This window comes from Schistocerca piceifrons, chromosome 3, assembly GCF_021461385.2.
Source record: "Schistocerca piceifrons isolate TAMUIC-IGC-003096 chromosome 3, iqSchPice1.1, whole genome shotgun sequence".
Taxonomy (NCBI): domain Eukaryota; kingdom Metazoa; phylum Arthropoda; class Insecta; order Orthoptera; family Acrididae; genus Schistocerca; species Schistocerca piceifrons.
The window spans coordinates 822,753,486-822,776,042 of record NC_060140.1 but is presented as its reverse complement, the minus strand read 5'-3'; the positions used below and the strand labels follow the sequence as shown (position 1 = coordinate 822,776,042).

The window sequence follows — 22,557 nt, the reverse complement described above, 5'->3', positions numbered from 1 at the left end:
TGCCGCGAACTCCCTAGTCTGCGACTATAAAAGTAAAGGTAAGGATTCACGTGAGAGATTTTTTTGCTCTCAGACGATTTGCTACTCCCAAGTGTACTCTCAGAATTGTTCACACTGCGAGCAAATGTTCGCTAATGGTTAACTGTCTGATAGTTCCTTGCGAGCACTTTCTGCAGTTGTCTGAGAGACTTGCGAGAGAAGGTGTCGGAAGCGCTTACACACAGCAGAGTTAAGGCCGACTGTACAAATATCACTGACTGGACATCCAATTTGACATTAGATCTGAAACTGAACACTGTTCAGGACTCAGCTTTATTGTATAACGCTAAACTTGGATCCTCCGAAGAAGGTTCAGATTTGATCTTATGTAAAAAAGAAAAAGAAAGGCTCTGAGCACTATGGGACTTAACTTCTGAGGTCGTCAGTCCCCTAGAACTAAGAACTACCTAAACCTAAGGACATCACAGACATCCATGCCCGAGGCAGGATTCGAACCTGCGACCGTAGTGGTCACGCGGATCCAGACTGAAGCACCTAGAACCGCTCGGCCACCATGGCCGGCTCTTAGGCAGCACGTGACATGCTTGTCAACACGGCTAAAATCGCCTATCGACAGCAGATATTCATCGTACATCGTAGATATGCAGTATTTATTATCAAAGGTGTCGTGCTATAACCATGTGATCAAGTAAACTGGAAAAGGAGCTATCATTAAACTTCTCTCAATAGAAGACAAATTTGCTTCTGCGAATTCTGTTTGGCTTTTTCTGCAAACGAAACCTCAGCTTAAATGGCTTGTTATTGAACTCCAAGAGTTGGTTCACCCTTGCACGGAACGTACGGAGAGCTCGTTGGGTCTCGTCATCGTCGTCTGTGTACGCATCTGAATGTTCAGATATTTATAAAGTAAACGAAAGAAAACAATGTAATTTACGTAGCACATCGCGTAGGTTACTGTAAACAAACTGTTATCCAAGAATGGTCCAGAACGCTTGGAAGACGCAGAGTATGGTATGGTATCAATGGTATGGTATCAATGGTATGGAATAGCATGGTAATGTTGTTATAATTATCTTTACGGCCAATAAAGTAGAGAAAGTAATAACAAAAGAAAAAGAATTCAGTAACTAACGTGGGTTGGAACACGTGATCCTCTGTGCCACAGTCCACAACGCAATCTTTTTGTTTTAGAGGCCATGAGACTTGCGGCCAGCAGAGGTAAGTCCCTGAAGCTCCCGATGCTTCATCACTGGTCTGCATATCCAGTTTATCTTTGCATCTCGGCGAATTGCCTTGTCAGCCGGATCCATCAATATTACTTCGTAATATTTGTATGTGGAATCCAGTGCAACCCAGTAAGAGTTAAGCATTCTGAGAGCACCACAACGCCTTCCAACTCGTTCCTCAGATATGGACTGAAAGTTACGTGTGGGCTTCAGCTCATTAATTCCAAGGCTTTTAGGCTTTCAATAAGTCGCACCCTTTGGTACACGATGCTTACGTCCACCTCGTCGAACACGTATACGGTAGATGACAAATCCTTGTTTGGCTCTGTACCCTAATCTTCGAGCCTTATCTGGTCGTGGGGGTCTAGGAGCCCTACCCATTCTCGTCAGCTGTTTGTATTGCCAGCATCGTATACGAAGCAAAAATTTCATAATATCACTTTGCTTCTTTCTATACAATTCCTGAATATACTTATAGGCCCCAATGGCCGACTGTCGAATGGTGCACCAGTCTTCTGAATCCTCGACGATCAACAAGAAAGTGGCCTCTCAGCCACCGAAACGAATGAAAGAAAGGTATGCGGTTAGTTTATTTAGGGGTAATTGCTTACGCTCAATTTATTAACGCACGTGGAATTGTGTTAGTATGCGTTACGTGGACTTCTTTTCAGATCATGTACCTTTCAAGTTGTGACTACTAATTTTAATGGTGTAACAACGATACCTGGCTGGTAATACATCGAAATACAAGTAGAAAAATATATTTGCGCAAAAATCAAGGGTACGGGAAATCTCTATGAACATCCATAGGTGAGACATACAATTTACGTAAGAAAATCGACTTAAATATGTCCAAAATTTAGATGGTATCCAACATTTTAGTACCTGAGCAGAAGTTCTGATGGGGCTAGATTCATTAGAGTGGTAAGCATTGTCGGGCGACCGCCGTTTTTGCGTTCGTACACGTTACTCCCAGTGGCTAACCGCCTACTTTATCTCTTATAGTACATCTCACGTCTCTTAATATCACTCTCTAGGGACTGCACGAATTATCATTTGCGTTTCAAGTACTTCATTTACCTACAATAAAACGGCTGCACCCTTAGTAATCCAGAATTACAGGTCTATTGTGTTCTAATTCGCTACCTTCCTTTTATTCTGTTTTACACGAACAATGCACTTTGGTTTTGTTTTTGAAATTTAAACCCGTCCCTTCGTTTCTTTATATGATTAGATGTGGCAATAGAGGTATTTGTAGTATGAGAATTGGTTTAACATCTCCAGGGTTAGAAGAAAATCGCAGATGTGAATTCTTTTATGTGCTAACACGGAAAAGGCAACAGGTATCGCAGCTGATTCTTTCATCTTCCCAATGCCAACATCGGTATCTTGCAGCGTCTACAAGGGGAAGTATTCAGCTGCCTTTGTTCATTTCATATTAAATCAGGTCTGTGGACCACATGTCTGTTGATATGCAGGACTTCCGGCAGATTAGGTTTTAGCCTTCAGTTCGTGAATCGAGGACTTAGTACTGTGACAGGAGCTGTGTAACCACGAGTATACGGTCAGTAAATGACCAGCCATAGTTCTGCGACCTCCAGCTGATTTCATATTCATCTAATCTACTCTCTGTCCAAAACTAATGCAACAAATAAAAGTTTGCAAGCTGGCATTTATTTGGCCACAAAAGACTATAAACAGGTGACAGTAAAGTAGAAACAATATAAAGAACACACAATGTAAGCAACTGCAACATGCATAATGGTAAACAAAAACGTCCTTCGTTTTTTCCAACTTGACAGTTCTGCACATACATTCCGACAACTGGTTAATGCGCTCAGTATGGGGTGTAACCGCCTCTGGAAGCAATAAAGCCCTGAGAACGACGTGGCATGCTGTGAATTATGTCATCAGTGTCACTTTGAGCTACTCGCAAGACTTGGAGAGTGGTTGGTGGATAACGACGTGATGCAACCCGTGTCTCTTGCGCATCCCAGACGTCCACTGTGGGATTCAAATCGGGAGAGCGAGCAGGTCACGTCATGCGTGCAATATCTTTCGTTTCCAAGAAAACATCAACCACGCACTGTGTATAAGTTCGAGCATTATCGTCCATCAATACGAAGTCTGGGCCCTCAGCACCTCGCAGCAAGCGCACATGGGATCCCAAGATCTCATCACGATAACCGACTGCAGTTAAGCCTTGCCGGTTTAACCGTACAATTTCATGAAGAGGTGTTCAAGTGGTCAAAATAATTCATGCCAACGCCATTAGGGATCCTCCTCGATATCGGTCTCTTTCCACAATGTTTGGGTCCTGAAATCTTGTTCCACGATCCCTCCGGATCCATATCCGTCGAGAATCACTGTCCAGACCAAACTGTGACCCATCTGCGAAAAGGGTATTTTCCCAGCGTTCGACCATCTAGGTGGCATGTTGACGGCTCCTCTCTAGACGTTCCCTTTTTTGGAAATGCCTCAGAGGTACACATACCGCAGATGTCTGACAGTAAACGCCACTCTGCGAAGCCTTCTGTGCACAGTTTGCCTCGATACAACATTTCCAGTGGATGCAGTGTGGTCAGATCGCAGTTGCCGCACAGTACTAAAGCGGTAACGTCGTGCCCTTGAAGCCAAATCACGGTCCACTCTTTGTGACGTTACACGTGGTCGTCGTCCCCCCCCCCCCCCCCTGGTATTTCGGATACAGTTTCAGTCTCTACAAACTGTGTCGCCACATCTGAGAAGCAACACAACAATTCACTTCAAGCTATCGGGCCACATGAGTTTTGCGACTGTTCAGCTTCCATTCTTCCCATGGCCCTCCACTGCGGAAATCCTGGTAGGCGCCTTCTCTGTGACATACTGCACCGTCTATGACAGTGTACGCATCGACTGTGGAAGTGGGACTTCCTAGCAAACACTACCCCTTTTGATTGGTGCCCTGACGTCATCTCTGGTGTGGTTGTGCGTTGACCGGATATCATCTTTTGTGCAGGACACGATCGTAAAGACTTCTGTTGACAGTATGACTATATCGTGAATCAGACACAGGACGGGGAAATAGTGGTTTGTTGCTTTAGTTTTGGTCACCAGTGTAGTTGCTGTGTCTCTGCCTGTTGGACCAATACAACCTTCCTCACAATTAAGAGTAACTTTGTTACCATTACTTCTTCTTATCCTTGTGCCTTCATCCCGTACCCTTGATGGGTTCGGTATGATTATTATCGGATTTGGCATTTTTAATGTTAGTGGGTGGCCAGGTGACCTTCCTGTCAACAGCCCCCGCAGAGGGAATTTGTGTACCACAACTATTTGCATGTAGCGCTATCCATGTAAAGGCGTGCAAATGTTTGCCACTCGTGTCACTGAGGCGAGACGAGTGTACAAACCCGGTATTAACCTAGTCGGATGTAGGAATTCACCTAAAAACCACATCCAGGTTGGCCAGAATGCTAAGCTCTGTCGTTAATTTGCCGAGCGGACTCGATCCAGGACCGTTGCCAATCCCGTAAAGGGCGTGTCAGTTCTGTTTAACCTACTGTCGGTTACTCGGGTCATAACTTTGATATTGAAAATTTGCCAGACTGTAATGTTCGTAGCATAGTAGGAGATCCTATAGTTGTAGGATATCAGTGTTTTGGCTATCCCCCTTGATACACGTTCTAGATATAGAATTGTATACCATTTTTGTATACATATTGGAAAGAACAGGAAGAAGACTATAGAGATGTGATTTTATTTTCAGTTTTTGTTTCCTATGTAGGATGTGATCTAAAACACTAAATTCAGCCCGAACAGGCCATTGCAGGCTCAACGGTACCGACCGGCCCCCGTGTCATCCTCATCCACAAGCATCACTGGATGCGGATATGGAGGGGTATGTGGTCAGCACACCGCTCTCCCGGCCATACGTGAGTTTACGAGACCAAAGTTGTGATCACTCATGGAAACGTTGTAGGCAGTGGTAGAGGATATAAATGTTATTGTCTCTAATTCTGCTCTGAAATCTTCTTTGCACATACGAACAGATAGGGAACGTAGCACCATTGATTGGAAAGCCGCATTTTTGTATGTTACTGGGTGTTGTTAGCAAGAAGGTATTGCTGTTTTGTCAGTGCAGCTTTGCTAAATTTTGAGACAATATGATTTTGTACTGATGTCATTCGTTGGATCTAGGATGTTTATGAATTCGTTGACGATCTCCATTGTGAGATGAATGTTTTTATTTTCAATAAATAACGAAAAAATGTTTTGAGTGGTCTGGGTGTACCTGTCCACATACACAGTACATCAAGTCACATATCCAAATCAATAATATTGGTATTCAGCTGTTCTTTATTCAAGAGATGTTCTAAATTGACCATGGAAGTCGTCTAAGAGGGTATCTCATATCTACGCCATCTAACTGTTTACACAGAATCCCTTGAACGGAAATAGTTCTGTTCTAAGAATGTATGAGTGGCCAGCCCCAAGTCACACACATCCACAGGAGAGACATTAAACTTGTATGTCAACTCCGTCAGAATAGCAACCCATTTCCCTGCTGGTATTATGGATAACAAACTGCAGATATCAGAGGATACTAATGTGATTATATTATTGTGTGAGATGGATAGCTCCACTGATTCTGAAATACAAAGCTTTTGTATGAACTTTTCTTATGTTTCATTAAAGTGTCCAATGCGCTTGCAATTTTGTAGGATGGAAATGTGAATGAGGATACAACTGGACACATTCGTAGGCGTTGCTAAAGTAGTTCTTGAAGTCCATACAGTCTAGGAGCACTTGGTTCATGTCAGCATTTCCTACAAAATCAGAAAATATAATTTTGCAGGAATTAGCTACACATTTAATCTCATCTTTCAATAAACTGATAAGGTCTTCGGGAAGTGCTCGGAAACGTGAGGGAGTAAGGAAATCATCGGCTTTTCTCAAAGCATTACGCTTGCTCAAAAGCACAGTGTTGTGGCTTTTATCTGATTATGTGGCAATGGTACGTTCCCCGCGTAATTTTTTTTAAAGATATTGAGGATGTGGAAATACACAGTCTTTGTGCTTCCGTTAGTGCATGAGTAACAGAATTCTAGCCCAAAGCACAGTCTACTCAATATCTACCTTCGGAAAGAGGACCTGAAGGATCACATTAAAAATGTTTCTTAAGTGCATTTTCTTTTCTTTTCATTCTAAAGGATCAAGTCTGACAGGATAATAACGTATTTTGAAATATTTTGTATGCAATTTGGAGTAAAGGTGCACTCACATTACTAGTCACAGCCAATTTTTCTTATGTCGCAGAAATATATCGTGAAGAAGATCACTCATTTGTATGAGTGAACGAACTTCACTACCAACGACATGAAAATCGTACAGGTACAATGTCGATGTGACAGCCTCGTGTACTATTTTTAGAGGAGTACACACGTTGTTACGAACACGATACCACCTCTTCATCTCTTCCTTTATCCTCGTTTATCTTGTTGCCTACACAGATTTATTTCTCCTTTACCTTGCATAGGGGCCATGACAATAAGATAAGAATTTTATCGCTCGGTTTAAAATGAATTGGATAGACCTTGGCCAATATTTGGTATGACGTACCCTGTACCGTGTATTACTCTCTGACTTGGTCGCAGTCACGTAGAGAATTTTTCAGCTATTTTACCACGCTCCATGCAAACATACAGGAACTTCGTTTGCAGTTAACAGCTTGGGTGTATGCAGTAACACACACTGATTTTCTATGCATAAGAAGTCGGATATATTTTGTAGCCAGTTGGTACTTACTTTTTACACGAGAAACAGTGGCATATTTCTGGTTGCCATTGAGTCTGAAAACTACTTTGCGTATTTGTGCCACACTTGCTTATCGTCATGTGACTCAGGAAAGAAAAGTGTCCCATTTCATCCAGGGAGCCACATAGTGCTTTGTGAATAATACAGCGGTTGCCCCGCATCACGCACATTTTGTACCGTCTTCACCCTGCGGAAGAGGGTGCTTCGGGGGATTAATGTCATCCGTCTTCCTGCCCTTATTCTGCAGCCACTTAACAATTTTATTGCTTATAAACATTTAATAGCCCCTAAACTGCATATTGCAGAGGAGATGTAGAAAGTATAAACACAAGATGTCGAAGTACTAAAGAGACCTCCTGAAGCAGAAACACCTGTGTTTATAGGTCAGTTAGGCTCCGTTATTAACAGGGCGGTAATTAGGAAACGCGTTTAATTTTTACCTCCTCTTCAAGACGTTCCTGGTTAATGGCGATACGCACTTTCATCATAAATTAGGGAAAGAAGTAACGTCAGGGGAAAAATCTTGAAGAGGACTCTGTCAGCGGCGCTATAGTGTTACAAGGAAATACTAACGCCACACCTCAGGGAAGTCACAAGTGAGAGCAGCATTTTTAAATCCTCCATTTTTTTCGTTTTGATGGCAAGCTGATAAAGTATTTCTTCTTGAAGGACATCTGTATCATCCAGAAAAAGATAGTTTTGAGAATATTTCTCTTGGAGAACAGCGGTTTTTTATTACCTAAAAATGAACATGAACAGTCACAACACCAAGAAACTTCTGTTTTACGAGGTTGCCGGTTTCGGTCTATTTTAAACCATCTTCAGGCCTCACACCGTGATGGTAAACGATGGCAGGGAACGAACAAGACGCTGCGAATCCACTTTAGCGTTCGAGGTGTCGTAGCTCCTGCTCCGTTCACTGCCACCGTCCGTCATCATGGTGTGAGGTCTGAAGATGGTCTAAAACTGACCGAAACCGGCGACCTCATGAAAAAGAAATTTCTTGTAGCTATTACTGTTCATATTTATTTTTAAATAAAAAGATACGTTGCCTGTCTTGCTACCAACATGCACATTCCTGGTTCTATGAAGGAGTCGACGTAGTTTTTCTTGAGAAGCATCAGGAAGGATAGCAAATAACGAAATTTCACTATTGTTCTTATGCAGGTGGTACTTTATCGGAGGAAGTATTTTTAGGTATACTGAGTGCGAAACTTAGTGTGGCAATCTGCCACATCTGGTTGCTACGACGGCTCTAACTTGGATACCTACTGAGTCGAACTGAGACAGGTTTATAGACGGTGTCACGTTATTCCATGCCGCTTCAATTCTGTTGCGAAGTTCATCACCATAGTCGTTCCTGCTTTGTAGCACGCCAACCTCTCCGAACCCAAGATAACGCGTTCTGAATGGATGAGAAGTTTGGAGATCTTCATGGCAGAACCACACTTGAACACTCCCTGCACTGAGATAGATAAAGTGTTCAGATGTGTGTGAAATCTTATGGGACTTAACTGCTAAGGTAATCAGTTCCTAAGCTTACACACTACTTAACCTAAATTATCTTAAGGACAAACACACACACCCATGCCCCAGGAAGGACTCGAACCTCCGCCGGGACCAGCCGCACAGGCACTGAGATAGATCAGGACATCAGAAGTAACATGCTGTATTGTGTTATTTTGCTGAGAGGTAAAGCCACGGGAATCCAGAACGAAGGGTATATGCGCCAGCCTTAAAATATCAGACGTGCTGCGCAAGCTGTCTATATCAGTGGTTATGCGAATTGTAGGTGATCATATTGTGTACTCAGTACTACCTCATACCGTAATGTGTGGGCACGTATTACAATGCCGAATGCACAAGGGCACCTTTCGTTCTCGTGGGAACCTTCACACACGGATATGTCCATCGCAATGTTGTAAGCAGAACAGAGACGCGTTTGAGAAGTGGATGTGACGTCACACCTGTGTCCAGCGTTGCCTCTGGGCGCATGTCTGTGGTCGCTCCTGTCTCTAGTGCTGCATTAAGGAAAGCCGCAACAATGGTCGACGTGGTAACAATTCGAAGCGCTGCAGATATAGTCACACTGTACGTGTGGATTTTTGTATTAATGTAAACAGCCCCATTTTCAGACACAAGCTACATGGCGTTTCTGTACGATACTGCACGTCCCTATGAGCAATATGCCAACTTCTCCATGGATGTCAGTTAGAACTGAGACAACCGGTTTTTACTTATACAATTTTTGTTTCGTGTCCAGTTTAATCTGACTTTAAAATGACCCTGAAGTTGCTGCAGTAACAGAAGTTCGTTTATTTATTTCTGTTATTTCCAGATGTCATCACACTGTACGTGTGGACACTTGTCTTAATGCAATCAGTCCCGTTTTCAGACACAAGGCACGTGATGTGGCTGTACGCGCTAGCGATAAAAGATATAACTGAGACATCCAGTTTTTCCTTACACCGATATTTTTGTCTCCAGTTTAACCTGACTGTAGAGAACCATTCAAAATAACCTGTTTCCGATATAACCAATTATCGGTTTTTTATTGTTAATATAGCCAGCTGTCATCTTATTGTATGTGTAGATACTTCTGTTAATGCAAAGAGTCCTGTTTTCACACACAACGTATGTGTCATGGCTGTAGGATTGACAACGTCCGTTTGAAGAATATGTCAGACCTCTCTAGGAATAGCGGTTATAACTGAGATAACCCGTTTTCCTATATATTGTTTTTTTTCTGTTTGTTTACCCAGACTGTAAAAACCGCTCAAAATAGCCGGTTTCTGAAATAACCAATGTTCGTTGTTTTTATTGCTGTTGTTTCCAGGTGTCATCACATTGTATGCGTGGATACTTGTGTTAACAGAAACATTCAAGTTTTTTGACTCATGTTATGCGACTTACCTGTACAACAGTGCACGTCCATGTCAATAATAAGTCAGTCTCTCCTAGGGATGGTGGTTGTAGCTGAGACAACTGGTTTTCAGTTACACCGTTTTTTTCCGATCCACTTTATCCTGACTATTAAAGCCACTCAGAACAACTGGTTTCTGAAATAATCGCCTTTCGTTTTTTTCATTTTTGTTATTTCGAGCAATAAACATCGACTTCGAAGAAAGATTAAAACATTGTAATGAAGGCGAAAGAATGGAAGACCTCGGACGATATGAGGTTGAAGCTGTGGCAGAAATCGGTCTCAGCGTCTCCCGTGAAGGTGACAATGATGAAGGAAACGGCTGCACTGGCGGCAGGAGCTAAAGGACACAAGTTGGTGACCTCCTTGCATCGCCACTTTTCTCGTGATATCGATATTTCACCCTGAAGTAACCATAACACTAAGTGTTCAGTTATTATCCCAAGTTTATGGCACGCCCATACTATTATAGGTACTCACATCAATCAAATTTACCTCCCCTTCCAAGGCACACTGTGGATGTTACCTCTGCACTTGATGGCGCAAGTCTTGCAAATTAGTTGCGCCTCTTTCTCGTTCTCTTTTCTTTAAGCAAATAGAACACTGAATTTCATTACTACCGCAACTCGTAAAATGCATGCAATTTAGCGATGGTGCTATTCTGCAATAAAACCGGTGTCCGGAGATGACAACGAAAAACCGCCATATGGACCAGATGGTGGCAAGTCATACACACTGCACATACACAAGTACCATCTAACAAGCCGCGAGAAATGGCAGCAGGTTCAGAACTGTCTCAGCAATGCTGCAAAAATTCTAATGTCTTGTGTTTGTTGCTAGTTTCCGTAGGTGTCATTTTGAAAACAGCACCGATCACTTTTCCCGTTTCAATGAAAATTTTACGAATGAACGTTAGTCGTCTGTGATAAAATCATTAATATAAAAACCAAAAAGTTTAATGTAGTTGCTATAGATATTTGATATACCATTTCCTTTTACCCAGATGTTAGCAAAAAACGGAAAAACCTGTTATTACCGAGAACGATCAATACCGAAAAATACCGGTTGTCCATAACTAAAATACTGGTATCGGATTTAACCAGTCGGCCTTTCCCATCGCTAGACCTCTCGCTCACAGGTCGCCTGAGGCCATTGGGATTCACCTATTGTATTGAGTACGGCTATCTTGAACACAACGATTCCATGTTTCTCTGACAGTTATGGGTTGTTGATAAAGGCTAGCAGCAGTACCACTGAACGCTAAATCACAGAATCGACAGGTCGCGATTTTAGATTCTGAATTCCGCAATGTCGTGGACGTATTTTCCCTTATTACACGAGGCAGTAGTGTGTACGATTTCCTTTATCAAACCACTTTTATTGCAATTATTGTGGAGTCGAAGTGTCTACACAGCTGTGTTGGCTTGATAACGCCAATGAAAGTTGCACTTGCCATTTCATCTCTGCATCACTTCAGAGCCAAATATATTCTACAATCTGTTTGGATACCAATTTTTCAGTTCCATTACTACGTTGTCACTTTAACGCTCCTTCTGATATCTTAAGACTTTTTTTTTTTTTTTGTTTTTGCTTACATAGCCCTTCCTCCTTCGAAGGTTTACTCTAGGTTCAATTGGAACTTATATTTTTTCAGTAACATGTGTAAGACGTCGTGGTCTCCTGACCTTCATTGCTTACATATTCCGCCCCCACAATCATATTCTGCACATCAAGACGCTTCATTCGAACCCAAACTTGATAAGATAAAGTCAATGTTGTATGAATTCATGTAAACGATATGCAAATAACAAGTAAATCGCAAGTGCGCACCGAGATTGAAATACACACACACATTCAAGACACGATGGTCACAAAAGCTTTTAGTTCGGGATAGGCAAACCACATGCCAGGAGGCTGGTCCCTTCAGAGGACGAGTCAACCTATCTACGTCGGCTGGCGACTGCCCGTAGAGCAGACAGCGTTTGCCCGAGTGAAAAGGAGAACGACCCCATGTTAGGCTTAAAAGCAAATTCCGCTACATTGTGTGGGAACACCCAGGCTACGCATTCTTTACAAACATAGCACGCAGTTTCAGAGGTTTTCACAGGGAGACAGCAAACGCCAAACGCCGATGCTACAGATTTCCGGATTGGTCGCCTTAAACGAATTGTCATTCACCCGTTTTAGAAGAGCAATGCTGATTGGCAGACGATATTCCTGACACCTTGAGACGAAGGAGTAATGGAAGAGACCGAAAGATATACCCCTTCATGTCTGGCATGGAGAGTGCCCATTCTGTTGTCGCTCTTGGAGCGACAACACGTAACGACAGCGTGTGCGCTCGTATGTGTACTCAAACAGCGAGAAACAAGTCTCTCCTCAGTACTTCACTGGGAGAGCATCTCTGTCGAGAGGAAATCGGAGTGCAACTCTATATTGAGTCCTTGTGATTAAGCATTGATCACTGTGTTGGCCGCCACACTTATTGTGCGGTGTGAACGGACAGAGTTATAGTTAAACGCCTGTGAGCGAATTTTTGAGTGGCATCACGGTGGACTGGTTATCTGACTGGTGTACCACGCCAATAGTTAGACTAGGGGCGAATAGGAGTCCTTGACTTCATCAAGGCTTAGGGAGAGTTTGATTGGCGAAGGTCAATCCAGATAGAACGAGAGGAGCGAGCGGCACAGACAGCAGTCATCGCAGCTTACGGTATTGTGCGCTACAGCTCTTGCGGGCCCCTTATTTCCTCCACAACAGTACACTTCACTGCATTTCACGCGCGACAGCCTCGACCGTACCTAGCAACATTCTAACAGATAATTATTCAAGTTGAGTAGGTGCAGCTCGCAGCCATTCTGCCAAGTCAATAACAATCTTAAACTTTGCCGGCCGTAGTGGCCGTGCGGTTCTGGGCGCTACATTCTGGAACCGAGCGACCGCTACGGTCGCAGGTTCGAATCCTGCCTCGGGCATGGATGTGTGTGATGTCCTTAGGTTCGTTAGGTTTAATTAGTTCTAAGTTCTAGGCGACTGATGACCTCAGACGTTAAGTCGCATAGTGCTCAGAGCCATTTGAGCCAATCATAAACTTTGGATAGAAATTTCATTAGCGAATCCTATCCTTAGAACCCGGAAATAACTTGTTCAGTTCATAACTAAAAGCGCCATTGTGATTTCTCAGAATGTTTTCAAAAAAAAAAAAAAAAAAAAAAATTTTCGTTAGTTTCATGTTTTTCTTACACTACCTAGCACTACTCCAGTACACAAGTATGCCACTAGTTAGGTAAGAAATTTTGTGAATTTTTGTGTCATTTCCTTACAGCGGACAACTCCAGAAGATATTTATTGCTGAAAGTTTTTCAGGCATTTCTCTTTAGAACGTTAGGAGCGTCTGTCTGCCTTCTGTAGTAGTATGGGGGTGGAAAATGCATCTTGCAGGAGCCACAGGGTAAAGGGTACATCTCAGATTAATCCGTTGCACAGAATGACAGTATAACACCCACACGTGGCTCACACATGTACACAAGATTTTCTACTGAAAATCATTTGTTCATTCTCCAAGTCTGTTGCATAAAAATTTCTGATGTCTTATGACAAATTGTAATACTATATTCTGTTTTTCACGTATGTAAATATTGCCTAGGCTGTACTTATAATATGATCGGAAAACGTAATTTTCTGTGTAAGGTAATGCGATGGCTCAGTTATGGTAATATTTAATCAATGAGAAATATTGTCACAACTGAGAATATTTCGTTGTTGAAACAAGAGAATGTAAGCTTCCGTGTCGGGAGGAGGACTCTCCTGAGTATTGTACAAGCGTTACGTCAACATTTTAATTTAATTATGAGAGATATTTTTGCAACGAATTGGAACTCGCACAGTCATTAATTTCGGAAGTGGTTCCGCAGATACCCTTTTGGTATATTTCTCTACGGTAGAGCAGTTTTGTAGGTCGCTTTATTATGAAAATGGACGTAACAGATTTGTTAAACCCGAAGGTTGTTAATCGATGCGTAGAACTACGTGGGCGGCGGAAATTAAATTAGTAAGAAATTCTCATGGGAATTGTGAACTGTGTTAATTAGTGGTGAAGCGCATCGACCTGTGATTTGTATTTCAGAAACTAAGGTTTTAAACAATCGACTCAATTTGAGATAGGCGGAAGCTGACGAATTGTGTGGGCCATTCGCACGTTTTACGTATAGAGAGTGTGTGTGGAATAAATTAAATATGCACTCTATGATGAAATAAACTTGATACAAGTGTGTACCGTTGACTGCATTAACAACAACTTTTTGCGTTAATTGGAGATCATACTCCCATCTTGGCGCTTGTCCGTGATTGTTGAGACTTTCATCATGTCGCAGACTGTCGGTGGACTCTCAGCGCAGAAATCGTTAATCACTGGCTTCCTAATCTGCCCTTTGCTGAAGTAAAACATTAAAGATACTTCGTTGCAAGATCGTCCAATTTTTCTTGAGACAGTCACAGATTTTGTTGCAGCGTCAGAGAGGCTACGTCATCCGTAGGTGTGTCTTCTCTGAAATCCCTTTCGTCTTTCACGAAACTCACGGGTGACAAAACAAGAGGGTGGAGCTATTACGAACTTCGTACATCAAGCTTCACTTATGAGAAACAAGCGGAATCGGAACTAAAGACGGTGTAAGAGTAACAGGGTTATGTAAAGTAATCAATCGACTTTTGCACAGAGTGAAATATTTGATTAAAAACTTGGCAATAGCATTGAACAAACCATTTGAATGTTATTGTGTAATATACCAAAGGTAATGCGAACAAAGAGTGTGTGTGTGTGTGTGTGTGTGTGTGTGTGTGTGTGTGTGTGTGTGTGTGTGTGCGGTGTGTGAGTGTGCACCAGTTATGTTTACCTGTAACGTATTGCAAGTGAACCGACTTTTCGTACAAAATTTATTTTGTGTGCGACATTGACATTTCTGAGAGTCCACCCCGAAAGCTGAGTGGACGCCGGCACGGTTAACTCAGCATGTTCGGTCAGAGGGTTCGCTGCCCTCTGTAGTAAAAAAAAACTGAGTTCATTGATCAACGACGAACTGAAACGGGTGTCTTGCGACGTCCGCCACGAGCAAATGCAACGATCAAACACGAACAAAAAAACGCCGGAACGGCAGCTCAGCGTGTTCGGTCAGAGAGCTGGTTGGCCTCTGTAATAAATAAAAAAAAAATGAGTGAAACGATCAACAAACGAACTTGACCGGATGTCATGTGACGTCCGCAACGAACAAATTGGACAAAAAAAAAAAAAAAGTGGTTAGCGTGACGGGTTGCCATTCAATGGACCCGGATTCGATTCCCGGCTGGCTCGCGGATTTTCTACGCTCAGGGACCGGGTGTTGTGCTGTTTTCATCATCATTTCATCCCCATCCGGCGCGCAGGTCCAATGTGGCGTCGAATGTAATAAGACACGCACCAAGGTGGCCTGACCTGCCCCACAAGGGTCCTCCCGGCCAATGACGCCAAACGCTCATTTTCATTTTCCATTTCTGAGAGTCACTAATATACTGCTCTGCGCGATTTTTTTCCTTACAAGAAGAGATCGGTTACACTGGACTTCACTTTGGCATAAAAATTTTTATGCACAGCAAGTCCATTCGTTGGTGAGGAAAGAATAACATCATTTTACTACCCTTCACCGTATTACTTCCATTCAGTAAATTTTTTTACTCACGTTCTCTTCAGCGTAAATTCAAATTAAGTTGATGATTGTAAATAAACAGTATGATCCTTCATTTTTAACATTTTAAAATCCAGTTGCTGAATTTCACACGATTTTTGACGGAAGTGACAGGGAAATCGAACCAGCAGGTGGATTTCTGCAGTACAATAAAAAAAGCATAACATCCTATTTAATCTGTCTTAATATGGTGTTTAACTATCTCTGTGACGCAGTGAGTACTTTTCTACAGATTTTTTTTTTAAAAGGGGAAATAACAGTTGGCTAATACATTGTGTCGATACGTATCTTCCCTGATTTGCAGATGGCACTAGAAAGAAATGTTAGACCAAGATACATGCGATTTACTGTATCATGTAAGACAACTAAAAAAGTTTTGTATGGATTTCTTTTAAACAATTCCTTTTATATTGGTTCATATGTTACGTAATTTCCAGAAATACCTACACCACAAGAGAGCCCCATGCGTGGTGTGGTATGCAGAGACGACATCACCCATTGCAGTTTAAAGAAATTACTGAGATGAATTCCGAAAGAAGTCACCAGACGTTAAGGTAGTTAAGGCTTGGTATGAAGTTCCGTAAGATTGTCAACAGAAAGTCAGATTCTGGCAGAAAACGCACATCTGATGAAATGGTACAGGAGGTCAAAGATATTTTCCAAAAGAAGCCCATCAACGTCAGATCGCCGAGCATCACAAGAGCTAAACATCCGTCGCTCAACGTTTGAAAAGCTGCTCCACTTGCTTGCGTACGACGTTCCAACTTTGCGCATACTGAAGCAAAATGACCTACAGCTTCACCACGAATCTGGTATTCAAGTGTTGGGCTGGATTGAGCAAAACACCAGGACTGCAGGAAATATTCACTCTGACGAAGCTCTATCCATGTGGGAAAGTTGATCGGTACCATTTTCGTACCTCGGGTTCTAAACACCCTCGCCTCCCACCCCTCTACCCCCCCTCCGCCCCTGCCCTCAGAATTCGGTAATATGTCAGAGACAGCGAAAACGTGAATGTGTCATGTGCGTCAATGATAAGGCAGCATAGATGGACCAGTTTTCTTTATCGAGCCAAAATTAACAGGTACCGCTTACCTCGACATGCCTGAGCAATTTTCTGTCCCTTTTCTTTTTCCTTTCCACACAAATATGATCTTCCAGCAGGATAGTGCAACACCGCACTAGAGTTTACATGTTCATGACTTCCTGGACTGACCATTTTCACAGCGTGGGATAGGACCCAATGGAATAATCAAGTAACCACTGCGGTCTCCTCTGGATTTCTTCATATGGGATTATGCCAAGACGTATGCTACGCCTTTATTTGACCTTGACAATATATGCACAATAATTTCGGAAGTAATTGCCTCCATCACCACAGACAGGATGAGATAGAGTATTGCTTGGACTTTTCGACATTTACGGGTTATGAAAGCATACCATTTAGAAGTGTATTAATAATCTACATCTACATCTACATCTACATCCATACTCCGTAAGCCACCTGACGGTGTGTGGCGGAGGGTACCTTGAGTACCTCTGTCGGTTCTCCTTTCTATTCTAGTCTCTTATTGTTCGTGGAAAGAAGGATTGTCGGTATGCCTCTGTGTGGGCTCTAATCTCTCTGATTTTATCCTCATGGCCTCTTCGCGTGATATACGTAGGAGGGAGCAATATACTGCTTGACTCCTCGGTGAAGGTATGTTCTCGAAACTTCAACAAAAGCCCGTACCGAGCTACTGAGCGTCTCTCCTGCAGAGTCTTCCACTGGAGTTTATCTATCATCTCCGTAACGCTTTCGCGATTACTAAATGATCCTGTAACGAAGCGCACTGCTTTCGGTTGGATCTTCTCTATCTCTTCTATCAACCCTATCTGGTACGGATCCCACACTGCTGAGCAGTATTCAAGCAGTGGGCGAACAAGCGTACTGTAACTGTAATAATTTGTAGTAAACTTCTTGAGTTGTTATACGCGTCGGCCCAAATGGCAAGTATCTAATCTCATGGCCTCTTTTTTATTTTGAATTTGGCAAAAAGGTATTTTTCATGTGGATAGCCTGTAGTACCGAAGACTCGAGAGCCAAACTGTAATGATACCTGAAGAAGAAAATAAGTCAAAATCGAAACTGATTCAATATTAATTACGCCTTCGTGGAGTAGGTCAGCAGCAAGGTTACGGTTCGTGGCGCGAGAAGGCGGCGTACCGGCCAGCAGGATTCCTGTTTCAGACTCACACTGCTCGGTCACTTGGAAGGCCAACTGAACAAGTAGCCCATGCACTTGGCACAGTGATCGAAACTGAGTTCTCCTATTAACACAAACGGCCGTTGGAAATTTCTACGTGCTGATGGGAAACACGAAACTAATGGGAAACACCGCCAAATTCCACCACATACCATGAAAGCAATCGACAGCCAATTGCTCGTGTCACGCTCTAGCTACACGAAGCTCCATCTTCGTCAACCTGGAGAGAAAATCCTAACGATCAACTGATTTGGAAGCCAAGTGATGAGAAAGTGGAACCAAGCGACCCTGTGTGGTCAGCCGGCCGGTGTGGCCGAGCGGTTCTTGGCGCTTCAGTCTGGAACTGCACGACTGCTACGATCGCAGGTTCGAATCCTGCCTCGGGCATGGATGTGTGTGATGTCCTTAAGTTAGTTAGGTTTAAGTAGTTCTAAGTTCTAGGGGACAGTTGATCTCAGATGTTAAGTTCCATTGTGCTCCGAGTCATTTGAACCATTTTTTGTGTGGTCACATGAACGAAGACTTTTGCTTCTTGTTGTGCGATGTGGAAGTGAAAAATTGACATTCTATTGTAGGATGCGTAACCTCTTGCACTGTGAGTAGCGTACAGAGCTGAACAACAGGATGGTGAACATCTGAGGCTGTGAGAGAGACAGAAAGACGCCGGCGCCGAGTAGGATGAGCTAAGGAAGTTCACGAGCAAAGGAGCAGTTCACATTTTCTCCTGTCCCCGTTAATATGTACTTCAACCGTATGATCCATAATGTGACCTGAGTGTGTATTGGGCATTGCATTACATCCAGAAGCTCGAAGCTATGATTTGTAGCAGCGAGAGCTTAGACACGGGTCGTTGCGTTTTACTACCCTGCCGTCTCTGTATTCTTGCATGCCCATCTGGTCAATGACCAATGGTATTACCGTAACCTGGAATACTTCGGCGGCACTGCGGCAAGTGCTGAACGTGACACCTGAGTCATCTGCTCAATAACAAGCATATCCTGGCGTGTATAAACACTGTCTGTGTAATCAGACTGGGTTACTGGGACAACCAGGCAGGACTCCCTGCCTGAGAGTTTAGCCACAGCTGAAGGTGGAACTGAGGCTTTCGCAGCCACCCATTCGTCTGCCAGCCTGTTTTGGATACAGTGTAGCCAGGCCGGGCCCTTTCGCCAACAGCTGACGCAGCACAGTACTGCCACCTACCAATACTGACATTACGAGGTGGCCCCACCATCGAGCTGAGATGAACTTAGTAACTGCTGGCTGTTTTTCATCCACACATCATGCAATGTGGACTGTGAGCTTTACGTTCACTATCCAACGTTGGCCTCATGCGGGCACAAGTCTTCGGTAATAAACTGTTGATAAATAAATGAAGGTTTCAACCACCTTTCAACTGTGAGTGAGCTGTCCAGCTACCATCAGCAGAGGACCCAAGCAGCCCTACAAATATTTACTTTAAGTATTTTCATCCGCCGTGCGGGATTAGCCGAGAGATCTGGGGCGCTGCAGTCATAGACTGTGCGGCTGGTCCCGGCGGGGGTTCGAGTCCTCCTTCGGGCATAGGTGTGTGTGTTTGTCCTTAGGATAATTTAGGTTAAGTAGTGTGTAAGCTTAGGGACTGATGACCTTAGCAGTTAAGTCCCATAAGATTTCACACACATTTGAACATTTTCATTTTCACCCGTGGAGTCATCCCTTATAATATTCTCGTTTTGGCAAGCGGTCGCTGGATGACTGGAAGCCTGCTGACTAGAAATGCTGACGTGGTATGCAGTACTGGCCAGGCGATGTGTCCACTTATCAAGAAGCTGTGCTGCGCATTGGACTGGAGTTCCTTTCCAAACAGCTGCGTGCAAACCAGTTGGGAATTCTGATCAATCACCTGTCGTCAACAAAACGTGGGCGCCTGGGACGATTCTTTCTCTTTTTTCTCTTATTCGCTAATTTCATTCTCAGTTATCACTCGTGGCACTGCAGCTTGATCGGATGTGGGCGCTATGGAGAGGCCGAGTATTCCGACCAAAAGTAGAGCCGACATTTAAGCAGCCTTATTCGAACTGTAATCTCAAATACTGTATCTCTCTACAATGGTTATTTATTTTAAATTTGGCACTAAGAAAAAATATTTTAGATGTTAATTTCAATTTTGATGTGATTATTCCATTTGCATTTAACCAAACCAAAGAACACGGTAATAGTACAAGTCTATATGCCGACATCGGCAGAAGAAGACGATGTAATAGAAACAGTGTATGAAGACATCAACAAAGTTATAAATTATGTTAAAGGTGAAGAGAACTTAATTATAATGGGAGATTGGAATGCTAGTGTTGGAGAAGAGAAAGTTGACGGAATTGTAGGGAAATATGGTCTAGGAGATAGAAACGAAAGAGGAAGCCGGCTAATTGAATTTTGTGCCAAAAACAAGTTGGTCATAGCGAACTCCCTTTTCAACCACCATAAAAGAAGAAGGTACACGTGGAAAGCCCCAGGAGATACTAGAAGACACCAAATCGACTATATATTAGTAAAATCGCGTTTTAAAAACCAAATCAAGGATTGCAGAAGCTACCCGTCTGCGGATATTAATAGTGATCACAACCTTGTAATGATGAAATGCTTACTCAAACTCAAGCGATTAGAGAGAAAAACGAACAAAGTATGGAACAGAGATAACCTAAAGTCTGAAGAACTAGTGATCCCTTATGCACGGAAAACTGATGAGATGGCATCAAACATTATTCCCGGGAGTACTAACGAGGAGTGGAAACAAATCAAAGAAGGCATACATAAAGCAGCAGAAGAATTTATTGGGAAAGCCAAACCTGTAAACAGGAAAGAGTGGATAACACCTGAAATAATTTGTCTAATGGAAGAAAGAAGACTATACAAAAATGCCTCTGACGAGCAAAGCGAAAACAAATATAGAAAGCTTAGAAACCAAATAAACAGAGAATCTAGGAAAGCAAAAGAAAATTACCTCAACAGCATTTGTAAAGAGGTGGAGGAAAACATGGTTAAAGGAAAAACTGACTTGGCCTACAGAACAATAAAACAAAACTTTGCTAAACGGAAAGTAAAATCTTCAGGAACTATAAAGAACAAAGAGGGCAAGGTACTATTTGGATATGACACGCTGAAGAGATGGCAAGAATACATTGAAGAGCTATATCAAGGAGACCCTCTAACAGATAATATGATAGAATTAAGCGAAGAAGTAGAGAAAGAAGAACTAGGGGACACAATTCTGAAAGATGAATTTGAAAAAGCACTAAAAGAACTACCAGATAAGAAAGCGGCAGGTGTTGATGATATACCTTCTGAACTAATTAAGAAATCAGGAGACAAAATGAAAGCTACATTACTGCAACTCATACAGAAAATATACAAAACAGGTGAAGTTCCTGAAGACTATCAGAAATGCATCATATTCCCCATACCTAAGAAAGCATCTACTATGGACTGTGAAAACCATCGAACACTCAGTCTTCTTTCACACGCATCAAAAATTCTAATAAGAATAATTTTGAAAAGAGTTGAAAACCAATTGAATAGCACTCTAAGTGAAGACCAATTCGGTTTTAGAAGCGGTGTAGGGACGAGGGAAGCAATCTTATCTTTAAGACTAATAATTGAGAAACAAATTTCCAAAAACAAACAAGTATTTATAGCCTTCGTAGACCTCGAAAAGGCATTTGACAATGTTGTATGGCCAGAAATGTTTAGAATTCTGAAGAAGGCTGGTCTGAAATATAATGATAGAAGGATAATCTTTAAAATATACCAAAATGAAACAGCCTTAGTTAAGAAGGAAAACAAAGAAGAAACAGCAAGAATAAGGAAAGGAGTGAGACAGGGATGCCCACTATCTCCAGTAATTTTCAACGCATATATCCAAGAAGCAATAGACAAAATAAGAGAGAATATTGAAGTAGGAATAAAACTTAACGGAATGAAAATAGATATGTTGCGATATGCAGATGATATCGCCATAATTACAGAAAGGAAAGAAGATTTAGAAGCCGCACTCAATGAAATGGAAAACACCTTAAAAGAACAGTATGGAATGAAAATAAATAAGAAAAAGACTAAAGTGATGGTGAGTGGCGCCCTGAATTACAATGAACCCATACGAATAACAATAAAGGGAGAGAAACTAGGGCAGGTTACAGAATTTAACTACTTAGGTAGCAAAATAACAGCAGATGGAAGGAGCAAAAGTGACATTAAAAACAGAATACAACTTGCCAAAATAGCATTCAATGGAAAAAGAAACTTACTGACGAGTAGAAATGTTAGTTTAGACGTAAGAAAGAGAGTCATGAAAACCTATGTGTGGAGTACAGCCCTTTACGGATGTGAAACTTGGACTAGTGGAAAAGAAGAAAAGAGAAGATTAGAGGCATTCGAAATGTGGTGCTACCGGAGAATGGAAAAAATCAGCTGGCGAGACAAGGCTACAAACGAAGATGTCCTCAGAAGAGTGAAAGAAAACAGATCTCTTTGGCGAAATATACAGAAAAGAAGAATAACCTTCATAGGTCACATTTTACGGCATAACAATTTCATTAAGAGAATATTAGAAGGAATCATTGAAGGAAGAACTCGCCGAGGACGACCTAGATTAAGCTACATTCAACAAGTAA

General features: G+C 42.3%; 1 pseudogene; it reads right to left on the bottom strand.

Annotated features, from left to right (window-relative positions):
* Positions 1-1,187: 1,187 nt before the first annotated feature.
* LOC124789087 overlaps positions 1,188-22,557 on the bottom strand; it is a 172,840-nt pseudogene continuing 151,470 nt past the window's right edge.